The 17,010-nt window shown below is 43.5% G+C and overlaps 1 long non-coding RNA gene across 1 annotated transcript; it reads right to left on the bottom strand.

Annotated features, from left to right (window-relative positions):
• Nucleotides 1-2,753: 2,753 nt before the first annotated feature.
• On the bottom strand, nucleotides 2,754-15,725 carry LOC141408785 (uncharacterized). The gene is made up of 3 exons (XR_012425555.1): nucleotides 15,642-15,725; nucleotides 9,546-9,633; nucleotides 2,754-2,856 (listed from the first exon to the last, which is right to left on the bottom strand). It is a non-coding gene; the product is annotated as an uncharacterized lncRNA (long non-coding RNA).
• Between the last annotated feature and the right edge of the window lie 1,285 nt (nucleotides 15,726-17,010).

Below are 17,010 nucleotides of genomic sequence, written 5' to 3'. Positions count from 1 at the left end.
TCCCAGCTAATCGGGAGGCTGAGGCAGGAGAATGGCGTGAACCCAGGAGGCGGAGGTTGCAGTGAGCCAAGATCGCGCCACTGCACTCTAGCCTGGGTGACAGAGTGAGACTCCGCCTCAAAAAAAAAAAAAAAAGAAAGAAAGAAATATTGAGGGACTTTCTTAACTACCCAATCTAACGTAGCCACCCAATATCTCTGTTTCACATAACCCTATTTTAATTATCTGCAGAGGACTACTCACTAGCTGATCTTTTTCATTTGTCCCAATTAGACTACAGTCTCCATGAGAACAGGGAACTTGTCTTGTTCATTGCTGTACACTCTGAGCCTCGGACAAAGAGTTGTTGAGTGAGTTAATTAATTAATTTACTTAGCAAGAAATGTATAAAATTAATATGAGGAAAACCAGGAAAATTTGCTAAAGAAAAAAAGTCCTAAATAACATAAAAAGATACCATGTTTCTAGATGAGAAAACAATTGGTCTCAAATTAATCTACAAATTTATTATAACTTTAATCAAAATTCCAACTGGATTCTTTTTTTGTAACTTGACAAGTTGATTCCAACATTTATCTGGAAGAGAAAATGGATAAGAATAGCCAAGACATTGTTGAAAAAGAAGGTGATTAGTTGTTCTACAGATATTAGAATATTCTTTTTTATTGTTATGAATTTTTTTTTTTTTTTTTGAAGACACACTCCAGCTCTGTTACCCAGGCTGGAGTGCAGTGGCACGATTTGAGCTCCCTGCAACCTCTGCCTCCTGGGTTAAAGCAGTTCTCATGCTTCAGCCTGCCGAGTAGCTGGGATTACAGGCATGCACCACTACACCAGGCTAGTTTTTGTATTTTTAGTAGAGACGGGTTTTCACCATGTTAGCCAGGATGGGCTCAATCTCCTGACCTCTTGATCTGCCCGCCTCCACCTCCCAAAGAGCTGGAATTACAGGTGTGAGCCACCGTGACCGGCCATATATATTTTTTTAAATACTAAAAGAAAACATGGGATAAAAATATCCTTAAAAATCTTTTTAAGTTTCCTTTGTTATATTTCCAGTGGTTTTAAGCTTAAAATGTCCTCAGTGTCCTTTTAAGCTAGGTATTGTGGCTCATGCCTGTAATTCCAGCACTTTGGGGGGCCAAAGTGGAAGGGTTGTTTGAGGCCAGGAGTTCCAGACTAGCAAAGGTAACATAGCAAAACCAGGACCTCGTATCTTAAGGAAAAAAAACAACAAAAACCCAGAAAATAAAACGGTCTTTTTACTTCTGAGATTACTTATGACTAAAATTTTATGTTTTCTTCTAGTATTTTTCTGGCTAAAATGTGTTTTTACATTCAAATTTATCTGGAATTATTTTGGCATAAAGTGAATTTGAGTTTCTTTCAAACAAGTGTGTTTCCCAATTGGTTACTGATACTCCCTTTATTAGTAAGTTTTTATATATGCTTGGATCTGTTTCAGGGTTAACTGTTGTCATCCACTGATTTGTTCATTTTAGGAGTCGTGTCTTTAATTACAGAGTTCAAAATCTTCAAACATACACTCTGAGAATTAATTTTAGGCCAGGCACAGTGGCTCACACCTGTAATCCCAGCACTTTGGGAGGCCGAAGTGGGTGGATTGCTTGAGCTCACAGTTCAAGACCAGCCTGGCCAACATGGCAAAACCCCGTCTCAACTAAAAATACAAAAATTAGCCGGGCATGGTGGTTCCTGCCTGTAATAATCCCAGCTACTCGGGAGGCTGAGGCACAAGAATCACTTGAGCCTGGGAGATGGAAGTTGCAGTGAGCCAAGATCACGCCACTGCATGCCAGCCTGGGTGACAGAGCAAGGCTCTGTCTCAAAAAAAAAAAAAAAAAAGAAAGAAAGAATTAATTTTAGAAACAAAATAAAAATCTAATTAATTTGCTATCGTTTCTTCCCATAGCTAGAAAATATCAGTGAAGTCTACCACGTAGAGTAGTAGTCCATTGTCCATCTATTAGAGCCACTTTGTGTATTTACGGCTGTGAGATGACGTGTCTCAAGAGGTTAAATTCTGTACACCTGCCTTTACTCTGACCCTGTTGCTTTCATAACTCAGTATTTAACAAAATAATCACTCTAATCTGACTACCACTGTCACATTCATTGTGTGTGAATGTAAATTGGTGGGAGACGCAAAATTAGAATCACAGCTGCCAAAGTCCCAAAGGTGTCAAACCTGTTTTGTTCTTAATTAGCCATGGAAATTCAATCTGTCATGTTTCTGCAGATAAGTGGTTTCTGAGTCAATAATGGGGAAAGAACATTTGTACCTTTGTCTCTTCAGATAGTTCTACTGATACACTTGGCCTTTTTTTTTCTTTTTCTAAAGAGATGTGGCCTAGTCTTTATTGCGTCATTGCTTTTACTTTATACAAAGTTCCTTTTTTTCCATTTTATGAAAAGTTAAATAAAAGCTATTTGTTTAAATAACTTAGAAAAAGCATCTTTTTCCTTGAGGTAATTACTGCATGGTTTAGTTTTATTCAGCAGTACTATTTACTATACTTCTGCTGCAGAAGATTTTATGCCCTTAATAGTGTACCATCCAGAATTTGAGACGAAATTAGAGAAACCACCTTTAAGATAGAAACTAGGAGTCCGAGGCGAGTGGATCACGAGGTCAGCAGTTTGAGACCAGCCTGACCAACATGGTGAAACCCCATCTCTACTAAAACTACAAAAATTAGCCAAGCATGGTGATGCCTGCCTGTAGTTGCAGCTACCTGGGAGGCTGAGGCAGGAGAGTTGCTGGAACCTGGAGGGCAGAGGCAGCAGTGAACCCAGATGGCACCACTGCACTCCAGCCTGGGCCACAGAGCGAAACTGTCAAAGAAAAAAAAAATAGAAACTAAAGTTAAACATTCCATTTGTTTGCAGATGTTAACGAAATTTTGGTTTCTGAGCTAGCATAGGAGGAGATTATCTTAAAATACTCACTGTTCCTTTGTGTTAAATAGGCACATTTTTTTCCCACATTTTCCTGCCTCTATCCAGTATGTGGGACTTAACTGAACTTAGAAGGGACTTCAGAAGTATTTATTTATTTATTTATTGAGACAGAGTTTTGCTCTTGTTGCCCAGGCTGGAGTGTAATGGCGTGATCTCAACTCACCGCAACCTCTGCCTCACGGGTTCAAGCGATTCTCCTCAGTAGCTAGGATTACAGGCACACACCACCACGCCCGGTTAATTTTTTGTATTTTTAGTAGAGACAGGGTTTCTCCATGTTGGTCAGGCTGGTCTCGAACTCCCGACCTCAGGTGATCCGCCTGCCTCGGCCTCCCAAAGTGCTCGGATTACAGGCACAAGCCACTGCGCCCGGCCCAGAGCTATTTATTTAGAAACAGAGTCTTGGCCTGTTGCCCAGGCTGGAGTGCAGTGGCGTGATCATAGCTCACTGTAACCTTGAACTCCTAAATCACCTATTTAAAGAGAGGAAGCTTGGTCCAGGTTGGGTGGCTCAAACCTATAATCCCAGCACTTTGGGAGGCTGATCACCTGAGGTCAGGAGTTCAAGACCAGCCTGCTTAACATGGTGAAACCTTGTCTCTACTGAAAATATAGAAATTAGCCGGGTGTGGTGGTGGGTGCCTGTAATCCCAGCTACTTGGGAGGCTGAGGCAGGAGAATTGCTTAAACCCAGGAGGCGGATGTTGCAGTGAGTGGAGATTGTGCCACTGCACTCCAGCCTGGACAACAGAGCGAGACTCCATCTTAAAAAAAATTAATTTGCCTTTTTTGAGTCTTTCCAGAGTATTAAATTTATTTTCATAGAGAGAAGTTATTTTTCCTCCACTCTTATTTCATCATGTAATGTAACATTTACTTAAATATGTAATTAAAGCAAGAACAACTGGAACAAACAGGTTAGTGAACAAGCATTAACTCAACAGTGGGAGCAGCAGTGTGTGGATGTATCAGAGGATCAGAGGGTTGAAGTCTATCTCCAAGGGTTCAGCACGCACTGGGCTTCTATATCTTTTTTTTTCCTGAGACAGGGTCTTGCTGTATTGCCCAGGCTGGAGTGCAGTGGCACATTCATAGCCAACTGAAGCCTCAAAATCCTGGGCTCAAGTGATCCTCCCACATCAACCTCTCACATAGCTGGACTACAGGGGTATGCCACCACATCTAGCTAATTTTTGGATTTTTTTGTGTAGAGACAGAGTCTTGCTATATTGCCCAGGCTGGTCTCGAACTCCTTGTCTCAAGTGATCCTCCTACCTCAGCCTACCAAACTACTGGGATTGTAGGCGTGAGCCACTGTGCCTAGCTCAATATCTTTTTTTACAGGCAATCGAGGGCACTGATTTAGCTTTATCATTTAATGAATAGGTTTATCATTTAAGTGGTGATTGGTGGAAAGCGGTTCTGGCCCCTAATTATTCTTGGATGGGTTTAATGAAAAATGAGGTAAATAAGTCAAAGGATTTATGGATAATGACAGACTGTCTTTGTAATGAGATTAATATGGCTTATTCTACCTGCTTACATATAATTAACTAAAAATCATATAAAGTGTGTTCTGATACTTTAGTGGACATTTTGGTTTTTCCTTTCCAGTATCCATAACATCCATTCACCCTTCTTTTTTCTTTTTCAACTTTTATTTTAGAATTAGAGAGTACATATGCAGATTTGTTACAAAGATATATTGCATGATGCAGAGGTTTGGGGTATGAGTGAACCCATTACCCAGGTAGTCAGCATAGTACCCAATGGGTAGATTTTCAGCTCTTGCCCTCCACCCCCCTTCCCCCTTTAGTCCCTAGTGTCATTGTTCTCATCTTTATGCCCATGTGTATCCAATGTTTAGCTCCCACTTATAAGTGAGAACATGAGGTATTTGCTTTTCTGTTCCTGTGTTAATTTGCTTACAATAATGGCCTATACTCTATCATGTTTCTGTAAAGGACATGATTTTGTTCTTTCTTATAGCTTCATAGTATTCTGTGGTGTATGCGTACCACATTTTTTAAATCTAGTTCACCATTGAGGGCACCTAGGTTGATTCTGTTGTCAACAGCACTGCAATGAACATATGGATGCATGTGTCCTTTTGGTAGAATGATTTATTTTCCTTTGGGTCTATACCCAGTAACGAGATCGCTGGGTTGAACACCCTTCTTTTGGTGAAACAATACAAAGATTTTATCCTGGGTAATCACGCCCTCCCCTACTCTCAAGCTATGTGATTTGGTAGAATTGGTCTCAGCCTCAGCTCTGAGAGAGCTCAGACTGGGTTAGGCCAGTCAGCATATTCCATCTCCATGGCCTTACTAAAGGTTCATTAATGAACTCATAACCTAGTCAGAAGCCCAGTGAGATATGAGGACATTTGTTGGAGCTTCTGGGAAAGAAAAACTTCTCCCTAATAAAATGAAGCTACTGGAAGATAAGCTAATTCTTCTTCAGGATCCTGTGTCCTATAAATGTGAAGTTGAGACTGCTACAGCCATTCTGTTACCAGGAACGGAACTTGCCTGAAGATGAAGCTGACACTCAGAGGAAGAGGACCTGGGAGCTAGGTCCTACTAACATGATTTGAACTTTGGATAAAGTCACGACCATCACTGGACTTAGCAATAGACTTTTCTGTTTCCTCTTCTAATGAAAGCAGTTTGCCTTGGATTTTTCTTCACTTGCAATATGAAGCATCTTTACTGACACACATAAAAATCTCGTGTTCCTCGTTGCTAGGGAATTGAGGATACCCTGTAACTAGTATGATTGGTCTTGTTTGTTTGAGCTCCTAACTATACCTAATTCTTGTGTTGCAGTGTTCTTTTCATCCTGTGTGGTCTGTTCTGAGATTTCTGCTTCTTTGTGAGTCTTTTTGATGTCCCAGTTTTTGTTTATGTACTAATTCAGAATATGATTTTTAATATATTAAGACTTTACTCATTTCTCTATAGCAGGAAATTATTTTTATAATGTTCACTAGCTTTCCACCCCTAGACATCCCTACTCCCTCTTGATCCTTCCCTCACTGAAGGACATTTGGGTTTGTGCCTCAGGAACATGATGTTATAGAGGAAAAAAAGTTAAACATTCAGCTTTTTTGTTTCAAAAACATATCCTGGTATACAAAAATATACAATTTAGCAGAGCCAGTTTTTTTGTGCAATGGAGGTGATAAAGATTTTACAAACTCACAAGAAGACACATACAAGGTTGTTCATTGCATCATTGCTTGAAATAGCAAACATTGGCAACATCCATCAATAGTGGAATAAGTAAGAAAATCCCCATAACTGTGATAGCAGTCACAAGAAATATTCTTTTAGGAATGATATACTAGACATTGACTGACTGTCAGCAACCATTCCTGACTCTTTTCTCCATTTGCCACCTTCTCTATGGGACTGAAAAGACTAATTATCCCGTTTCCTAAGCTCCATTGCATGTAGGCCATGGGAAAATAATGATCAATGAGAGGTTTTTTTTTTTCTTTTTTTTGAGAAGGGGTATCATTATTTTGCTCAGGCTGGTCTCAAACTCTTGGGCTCAGCCTTTTGAGTAGCTGGGACCACAGGTGCACCACTGTGCCCAGCTGATCAGAGATATAAATGGAAGTTTGTTGAGGGATTCTAGAGACAAATGCAGCTGGCACTGCACTTTCCCCCTGCATACAGCTGTGAAGAAAGTGCCAGAAGTACAGAGATTCTGTCCCTGACATAACTGAGTTATGGAAAAAATGCCACAGCTATTGACCTCCAGAATATCTGTATGTGAGAGAAAAAAGTTGGTTTGTTTAAATCACCCTTAGTTGGGTTTTGTGTTATCTTTAGCCAGAAGCATTCCTAACTGGTACACTGTGTCAACATGGAAACATCTCAAAAATAATATTACAAGATATTAAAGGAATAATTGCTTTTTTTTTTTGACAGTGTCTCTCTCTTGTCACCCAACCTGAAGTACAGTGCTGCAATCTTAGCTCACTGCAACCTCCACCTCCCAGGTTCAAGCAATTCTCCTGCCTCAGCCTCCTGAGTAGCTGGGATTACAGACACCCACCACCACGCCTGGCTAATTTTTTATACTTTTAGTAGAGATGGGCTTTCACCATGTTCAACAGGTTGGTCTCAAACTCCTGACCTCAGGTGATCCACCCACCTCAGCCTCCCAAAGTGCTGGGATTACAGGTATGAGCCACCACACCCAGCCAAATAATTGCGTTTTTATAATTCTTTTCTTGAGATGGGGTCTTGCTCTGTTGTCCAGGTTGGAGTACAGTGGCAGGCTCATAGCTCACTGTAACCTTTAATTCCTGGACTCAAGTGATCCTCCCACCTCAGCCTCCTCAGTAGCTGGGACTACAGGTGTACATTATTACACCTGGCTAATTTTTGTATTGTTTGTAGAGACAGGGTCTGACTACGTTGCCCAGGCTGGTCTTAAAATCCTGGCCTCAAGCAATCCTCCTGCGTTGGCCTCCCAGAGTGCTGGGATTACAGACATGAGCCATGCACCAGCCTAAGTGTATTATTTTATTTTAAATATTTTAATTTAATTTAATTTAATTATTATTATTTGAGACAGAGTCACACTCTGTGGCCCAAGCTGGAGTGCAGTGGTGTGATCTAGGCTCACTGCAATCTCTGCCTCCAGGGTTCAAGCAATTCTCCTGACTCAGCCTCCCAAGTAGCTGGGATTACAGGTGTCCACCACCATGTCCAGCTAATTTTTGTATTTTCAGTAGAGATGGGGTTTCACTATGTTTGCCAGGTTGGTCTCAAACTCTTGACCTCAAGTGATCTGCCCACCTTGGCCTCCCAAAGTGCTGGAATTACAGGCGTGAGCCACTGTTTCCAGCCAATATTTTAATTTAATAAAATAGAAATGGGGTCTCACTATGTTGGCCAATCTGGTCTCAAATTCCTGGCCTCAAGCAATCCTCCCATCTTGGCCTCCCAAAGTACTGGGATTACAGGTGTAAGGTACCATGCCCAGTCCTAAGAGGACGATTTGTTTTTTTATTTTTTTATTTTTATTTCTATTTTTGAGACGGAGTCTTGCTCTGTCGCCCAGGTTGGAGTGCAGTGGCGTGATCTTGGCTCACTGCAAGCTCTGCTTCCTGGGTTCACGCCATTCTCCTGCCTCAGCCTCTTGAGTAGCTGGGACTACAGGCGCCCACCACCACATCTGGCTAATTTTTTGTATTTTTAGTAGAGATAGAGTTTCACCTTGTTAGCCAGGATGGTCTCGATCTCCTGACTTTGTGATCCACCCACCTCGGACTTCCAAAGTGCTGGGATTACAGGTGTGAGCCACTGCGCCCGGCTGAGGATAATTTAAAGTGAATACACAAATTGATATGGTATAGCATATTTATATACACTTCATACACATTCAAGACATTATTATAGGCCAGGTGCGGTGGCTCATGCCTATAATCCCGATACTTTGGGAGGCCAAGGTGGGTGGATTACTTGAGGTCAGGAGTTCAAGACCAGCCTGACCCACATGGTGAAACCCCGTCTCTACTAAAAATACAAAAATTAGCTGGCCATGGTGGCACATGCCTAATCACAGCTACTCAGGAGGCTGAGGCAGGAGAATTGCGTGAACCCAGGAGGTGGAGGTTGCATTGAGCCGAGATCGCGCCACTGCACTCCAGCCTGGGTGACAGAGCAAGACTTCATCTCAAAAAAAAAAAAAGACATTATTATATATTGCTAAAGTAAAATAATTTGTGTAATATATATAGTAGAAAGTAACCTAATGTACGTAAAATCTAAAAATTGTACTGGAAAAATACAAACAAATATGGTAGTTGTTACCCTTGAGGGGAGGACATGGTTAATGGGACTCTGGGGTGCAGAGCAAGAGGTAAAAAGAATATAAAATTTATCTGTAATTTTTGTATTTCTTTAAAATAGGGCAGAAATATGACAAAATGTTAATAATCTTTGATCCTTGGTAGTGATGACACACGTTCATTTTATTATTCTCCATATTTTTCTGTATTTAATTAAAAAAGACTGGACTCAGTGGCTCAGTGCTTTGGGAGACTGAGGTGGGAGGATCACTTGAGGACAGGAATTTGAGACAACAAAGCAAGACCCCCATCTCTACAAAAGAAAAATTTAAAAATCAGCTAGGCATGGTGACACGCACCTGTAGTCCCAGCTACTTGGGAGGCTGAGGCAGGAGGATCACTTAAGCGTAGGAGTTGGAGGCTGCAGTAAACTATGATCTGCACTCCAGCCTAGGTGACATCAAGACCCTGTCTCAAAAAACAAAACAAAGCAAAATAAAATGTTTTAAAGTTCTCAGGAAAAAAAAAAAATTCTACAGGCTATAAGGGGAGGAGAACCGGAGAAGAAAACATTAGATAGTGGCGTGTTCAAAAGTAAGTTATCCTGTTCCTGGCCCTCTCCACATGTAAGGGCCTGGCGGGGGGAGTCAACTGAATTCCCCCAGATGGTTTGGGACTCAGTTGCAACAGAGTATGTGCCTCATTTTCTTGGACCAACCTGGGAAAGCAGGCACCAGTTTTTAAGCCTTACCTCTATCTTGCCCAGCATGGAGAGGTTGTAGGATAGTAGAAATTGTGCTCCTGGGATTTGGGAGATGCACCCAAGGAACATCATGGTCCTCACAGGGGCCAGCGTGTCAAGAGAAGTAGCAGAAAAAGCTATGTCAGCAGATGCCAAAGCATAGGAACAATGATTTTTTTTTTTTTTTTTTTGAAACAGTCTCCCTTAGTCGCCCAGGCTGGAGTGCAGTGGCGCAATCTCGGCTCACTGCAAGCTCCACCTCCCGGGTTCACGCCATTCTCCTGCCTCAGCCTCCCGAGTAGCTGGGACTACAGGCGCCCGCCGCCTCGCCCGGCTAATTTTTTGCATTTTTAGTAGAGACGGGGTTTCACCGTGTTAGCCAGGATGGTCTCGATCTCCTGACCTCGTGATCCGCCCGCCTCGGCCTCCCAAAGTGCTGGGATTACAGGCGTGAGCCACCGCGCCCGGCCGGAACAATGATTTATTAACGTTTGCCCCTTTCACCCTTCAAATTAAGTAAAGCTCCATATATGGGACCCCCTGAATGGAATCAGCCCGTCTGAATTATTTAAAAGAATGTTCAGGGCCAGGTGTGGTGGCTCATGCCTGTAATCCTAATGCTTTCGGCAGGCGGATCACTTGAGGTTGGGAGTTCGAGACGACCCTGACCAACATGGAGAAACCCCGTCTCTACTAAAAATACAAAATTAGCTGGGTATTTTGGCACATGCCTATAATCCCAGCTACTCGGGAGGCTGAGGCAGGAGAATCACTTGAACCCGGGAGGCGGAGGTTGCAGTGAGCCGAGATCGTGCCATTGCACTCCTGCCTGGGCAGCAAGAGCGAAACTCCGTCTCAAAAAAAAAAAAAAAAAAGAATGTTCAGTTTATTGGCTAGGCTTGTTGGCTCACGCCTGTAATTCCAATGTTTTGGGAGGCGAAAGTGGGAGGATCACTTGAGCCTAGGAGTTCAAGACCAGCCTAGGGCTGGTCACAGTGGCCCACATCTGTAATCTCAGCTACTTGGGAGGCTGAGGTGGAAGGATCACCTGAGCCTGGAAAGCTGAGGCTGCAGTGAGTCATGATGGTGCTACTGCATTCCAGCCTGGGTGACAGAGCAAGACCCTGTTTGAGAATAAAAAGAAAAATAAAAAAAAGACTGGCAATCTATGCCTGAACCCCTCAATATAATACAAGAAAAAAATGATTTGTTGCACAGATATAGGGATATCTCATAGAACCAGAGGGCAGGAAGCCTACATAAGCCTCATTGAGGACCTTGGACAGGGACTTGTCAGGAACCAAGGCAATTGTTCTCTGCTTCTTTCTAGGAGCATAAGGGTCTCCACTATACCTTTCACAGCAGAACAGCCTTTTGCTTGCTCATCAGCACAAATATTCACTGAGCACTTACCATGGACTAAAACTGCTCGAAACACTGGGAATAGAGAAGGGAATCAAACAGACAAAAAACATATTCAACTCTCTCAAATCTACATGTCCTATCAATTCCAAGGACTCATCATTTTTGTATTTTCTATTTCTCTTTTCCTATTCTTCAACATGAGAAAGCAGAGGTCTTAAAACCCTGCTCCAAGTTTCAAGTTGGAACTGTGCAGCCTCCCGACCTAGCGTCAGCAGAGGGCACAATTGAGCCTCAGGTGCAGTGAAAGACGTTTCTTGATCCCAGCCAGTTATCTTCCTAACTTCTATGTCCCAGGTGCCCCTCAGCTATACAAAGAGAGTTGCTTCTGAGATTCCAGGTTGAGGCCTGGGAGCTGGCAGTCATTGTGACAATGATGAGATGCTAGCCTCCATGTAAAATGTGGGAAAAAGATAGAGGAAAAGTTAGTATCCACTGGGAAAAATAAATTAGAAAACCAAACTGCAAATAAAATGTCAATCTGAAGGGGACGGGCTGAGAGACAAAGAGGTAGAAGGAAATGGGACAACAGGAGACCAGATGAGTAAGTGAGTTTGAAAGGTGTATTAGTCAGGACTAAATCCAGAGGAAGGGCTGACATCAGAACTGGTTGATCCAGCAATGTCATCAGAAACCACCTCATTCTTCATCCAGAGCTATAGGATGGCTACCTGTGGCAATCAATACTACATGCTTCCCCATGTGACGGGAGAGAAAGAATAACATCCCATAGCTTCTTCTCAAGTCAAGAACTTTCCTAGCAGGCCAGGTGTTGTAGCTCTCGCCTGTAATCCCAGCACTTTGAGAGGCCGAGGTGGGAGAATCACGTGAGGTCAGGAGTTCGAGACCAGCCTGGCCAACATGATGAAACCCCATCTCTATTAAAAATACAAAAATTAGCTAGGTGTGGTAGCACACACTTGTAATCCCAGCTATTCGGGAGGCTGAGGCAGGAGAATCACTTGAACCCGAGAGGTAGAGGTTGCAGTGTGCCAAGATCGTGCCACTGCACTCCAGCCTGGATGACAGAGCAAGACTCCATCTGAAAAAAAAAAAAAAAAAAGAACTTTCCTAGAAATCTTCAGCAAGGCTCTCTTACTATTTACCAGAACCAGGTCACATCTGATCTGATTGCTTTTAGACCCGTTCTTCTCACCATGGGCAATTTTTCCCCTGATGGGACATTTGGTAATATCTGGACACATTTTCGATTGTCACAACTTGAGGAGAGGAAATGGTACTAGCATCTAGTGGGTAGAGGCCAAGGATGTTACTACTAAACATCCTTCAATGCACATAAGGACACCCCCACCCTGGAGGCCTCCCCCTGCCACCCTCATACCCCCTGCAACAAAGAGTCAAGAGTGCTGAGACTGGGAAACTCTGTTTCAGATCAAGTAGGCCCACTCCCTGGCCGTACCCAGGCTAGGGGACAGGGGACACCAAAGAAAGATGATAATGAGTGGTCAGAGAGGTAGAAGAAGATGGAAAGAATGTCCTATTCAAAAATCTAAGGAGACTTTTAAGAAGGCAAACATGGCCAATATCGTCAAATGCTGTAGAGAGGTCAAGTGAGTTTACAACTGAAAATCATCCAGTGGATTTATCCATAAGGGGTTTCTTGTTACCCTTGCTCAAGAAGTTCCAGTAGGGTGGCAGGGACAAGTCAGGCTGATAGGGATTGAAGAGTGAGTGAGGTGATGAGAAAAAGACTCTGGTTACAGTATAGGTAAGTCATTTAAGGAGCTTGTCTGTGAATAGGAGAGAGAAGTAGCTAAAAAGTAAATAGAATAATGACTTTTTTCTCTTTTCATTAAAACTTTTTTTTTTTTTTTTGGAGATAGGGTCTCACTCTGTCAACCAGGCTGAAGTGCAGTGGCTTGATATCGGCTCACTGCAACCTCTGCCTCCCGGGCTCAAGTGATCCTCCCACCTCAGCCTGCTGAGTAATTGGGACTACAGGCGCACAGTACAAAACCTGGCCAATGTTCTGTATTTTGGGTAGAGACAGAGTTTTACCATGTTGCCCAGGCTGGTCTCTAACTCTTGGGCTCAAGTGATCTGCCCTCCTCAACCTCCCAAAGTGCTGGGATTATAGGTGTGAGCCACTGCGCCCACCCAGAATAATGATTTTTTATTATTAAAGAGACATACTCATTTCAAAAATGCTGACAGGGGCCAGGCGCAGTGGCTCACGCTTGTAACCTCAACACTTTGGGAGGCCAAGGCAGGTGGATCACCTGAGGTCAGGAGTTCAAGAGCAGCCTGGCCAACATGACAAAACCCCCGTCTCCACAAAAAAATACAAAAAATTACCCAGGTGTGGTGGCACATGCCTATAATCCCAGCTACTTGAGAGGCTGAGACTGGAGAATCCCTTGAACCCAGGAGGTGGAGGTTGCAGTGAGCCAAGATCACACCACTGCACTCCATCCAGCCTGGGCAACAAAAGCAAAACTCCATCTCAAAAAAATAAAAATAAAAAAATAAAATGCTGACAGGAAAAATTCAGAACAGTGGAAAAAGTAAAAGAGAGAGGGAAAAATGAGGAACATCCCTGAGAAGAGATTGTTATTTAGAGCAGAGCTTCTCAAACTTTAGCATGCACATGAACCATCTGGGGATCCTGGAATCATCTGGAGGATCCTATTAAATGCAGATTCAGCTCCATTAGGTCTGGGGGTGCCCAAGAATCTACAGTTCTAATATGCTGTCAGGTGGTACCAAAGTTGCCAGTCCATGGGCCCCACTTTGAATAATAAGGATTTAGAACAAGTGTTCTCAAACTTTAGCATGCATCAGAATCACCTGGATAGGCTGGATAGCTTGATGAAAGCAGGACAGACTTTATTTATTTATTTTTTATTTATTTTTTTTTTTTTTGAGACGGAGTCTCGCTCTGTCGCCCAGGCTGGAGTGCAGTGGCCGGATCTCAGCTCACTGCAAGCTCCGCCTCCCGGGTTTACGCCATTCTCCTGCCTCAACCTCCAGAGTAGCTGGGACTACAGGCGCCCGCCACCTCGCCCGGCTAGTTTTTTTGTATTTTTAGTAGAGACGGGGTTTCACCATGTTAGCCAGGATGGTCTCGATCTCCTGACCTTGTGATCCGCCCGTCTCGGCCTCCCAAAGTGCTGGGATTACAGGCTTGAGCCACCGCGCCCGGCCAGGACAGACTTTAAATGAAAACTTTCCCCGTAGAGATATAGAAGACTTGAGAAGAACCATGTTTAAGAATGAGCAGCCGGGCGCGGTAGCTCACGCCTGTAATCCCAGCTACTCTGGAGGCTGAGGCAGGAGAATGGTGTGAACCCGGGAGGTGGAGCTTGCAGTGGGCCAAGATCGCGCCACTGCACTCCAGCCTGGGCGACAGAGAGAGACTCTGTCTCAAAAAAAAAAAAAAAAAAAAAGCTGAGCGCGGTGTCTCAAGCCTGTAATCCCAGCACTTTGGGAGGCCGAGGCGGGCGGATCCCGAGGTCAGAAGATAGACACCATCCTGGCTAACACGGTGAAACCCCGTCTCTACTAAAAATACAAAATAATTAGCCGGGCGTGTTGTCCAGCTACTTGGCAGGCGGAGGCAGGAGAACGGCGTGAACCTGGTAGGCGGAGCTTGCAATGAGCCGAGATTGCGCCACTGCACTCCAGCCTGAGCGACAATGCGGAACTCCATCTCAAAAAAAAAAAAAAATAAAATAAATAAATAAATAAATAAATAAATAAATAAAAAGAATAAGCTTGCCCTGCCTGGCGCGGTAGCTCACGTCTGTAATCCCAGCACTTTGGGAGGCCGAGGCGGGTGGATCATCTGAGGCCAGGAGTTTGATACCAGCCTGACCAATATGGTGAAACCCCGTCTCTACTAAAAAATACAAAAGTTAGCCAGGCGTGGTGGCGGGCACCTATAGTCCCAGCTACTTGGGAGGCTGAGACAGGAGAATTGGTTGAACCCGGGAGAGGGAGGTTGCAGTGAGCTGAGATCGTGCCACTGCACTCCCGCCTGGGTGGTAGAGTGAGATTCCTTCTCATTAAAAAAAAAAAAAAAAGAATGAACTTGCTTGGAGATTAACTTCCAGAATAGTTCACCTTCGGTGAACTTGCTCTCCCACAAAAACAATGAAAAATCCTGCAAAACCACTAAGACCAACCATTTCAGAACTCTAGAAAGAGAAGCTATTAAACTTTGCTAAGACAGTGTGATCTGTGATATTTTAACTTGTGGCTGGGATGCTATTCCCATCCACCCTCCCTCATCAGCTCAGTAGAGGTAGCTGTGAGCAGCAGTCTCAGCCAATGGCAAGGGCTGACCTCTTGTGGAGCTCAGTTAAAAGAAAGATCCCCCAAGTACAGCCAATATTTAGTTCAAAATTGCAGCTCTCTGGAAAATCTCTATTCCTAGGGAGTTGTAATTACTTGATGACTTAGAACTCAGCTCATCAGAAAAAATGCCCGACTCCCAAGGCATTAACAAAACAAGAGCCATCTGCTAGCAATGTTGAGGCTGACTAAGACTGCACTTTCAGTTGGGGTAAGCAAGAGACAGGTTGGGAATCTAAAAGTACATCATGGAGAATTAGACAATATAGGGAACTAGAAAAGGGAACTAGACATAGGGAACTTTGAAAAGTTCCAGCATATTCCAGGGGATCTAAAAGGCTGCATGCATGCACAAAGCTCTGCACTTACCCAGGAGAGAGATGAGAATTAAGACGTTTCCAGTCACTCGCTTCTGGCTGACCTTAAGGCTCGTAGCAAGCAGAAAATGAAAGCTAAGTCTGTCTTGTAAACAGCCTGAAGTATGAAGGCATGCCTTCTCACACAGATTCCCTTGGCAAAGAAGAGAGGACAGAAAGACAAAGCATTAAAGGAATTCTGACTGATCATTAGTTGATCACTAAATTATATTGACCCAGGGATCACACCTAGGAATTCTGGCTTATAATTTTTTTTTTTTTTAAGCTAGCAGAGAACTCAATTGCCACACAATGCAGAGAATACAGAATCTACAGAATTATTAGAAGAAAGTCACCAAAGCAGCAGCAACAACAACAAAAAAACAACCACCACCACCACCTCTGGAAGGTATGCCACATATGCAAAACAAAAAGCAGAAAACAGAAAATGTCGGCCAGTCACGGTGGCTCACGCCTGTAATCCTAGCACTTTGGGAGGCCGAGGAGGGTGGATCACCTGAGGTCAGGAGTTCGACACCAGACTGGCCAACATGGTGAAACCCTGTCTCTACTAAAAATACAAAAATTAGCCAGGCGTGGTGGCAGACACCTGTAATCCCAGCTACTCGGGAGGCTGAGGCAGGAGAATCGCTTGAACCCAGGAGGCGGAGGTTGCAGTGAGCCAAGATCGCGCCATTGCACTCCAGCCTGGGTGACAAGAACGAGACTTCGTCTCCAAAAAAGAAAAAGAAAAGAAAAAGATAAAGAAAAAGAAAATGTCCCTGGGTGCATCCAGATTTTGACCTTAGCAGACAAAGACTTTAAATCAGCTATTATAAATATGTTCAAAGAACTAAAGGAAAGTGAGTCTAAAGAACTAAAGGAGAGGGCTGGACACAAGGACTCACGCCTGTAATCCCAGCACTTTGGGAGGCCGAGGCCAGCGGATCACCTGAGGTTGGGAGTTCAAGACCAGCCTGACCAACAGGGAGAAACTCCGTCTCTACTAAAACTACAAAATTAGCTGGGTGTGGTGGTACGTGCCTGTAATCCCAGCTATTCAGGAGGCTGAGGCAGGAGAATCGCTTGAACCCGGAAGGCAGAGGTTATGGTGAGCTGAGATCACGCCACTGCACTCCAGCCTGGGCAACAAGAGTGAAACTCCATCTCAAAAAAAAAAAAAAAAAAAAAAAAGAACTACAGGAGAGTATGACAAACATCTCGCCAATAGAGGATATCAATAAAGGATATAAATTAGCTCACAATAGAAATTTTGGAGTTGAAACGTGTAAGAACGAAAATGAAAAATTAACTAGAGGTGCTCAATGGTGGATTCAAACTGACAACGAATGACCAAACCTGGGACTGGGTGCAGTGGCTCA

Source organism: Macaca fascicularis, chromosome 16 (genome assembly GCF_037993035.2).
Source record: "Macaca fascicularis isolate 582-1 chromosome 16, T2T-MFA8v1.1".
In the NCBI taxonomy this organism is placed as follows: Eukaryota; Metazoa; Chordata; class Mammalia; order Primates; family Cercopithecidae; genus Macaca; species Macaca fascicularis.
This window is presented reverse-complemented; position numbering and strand designations above follow the sequence as displayed.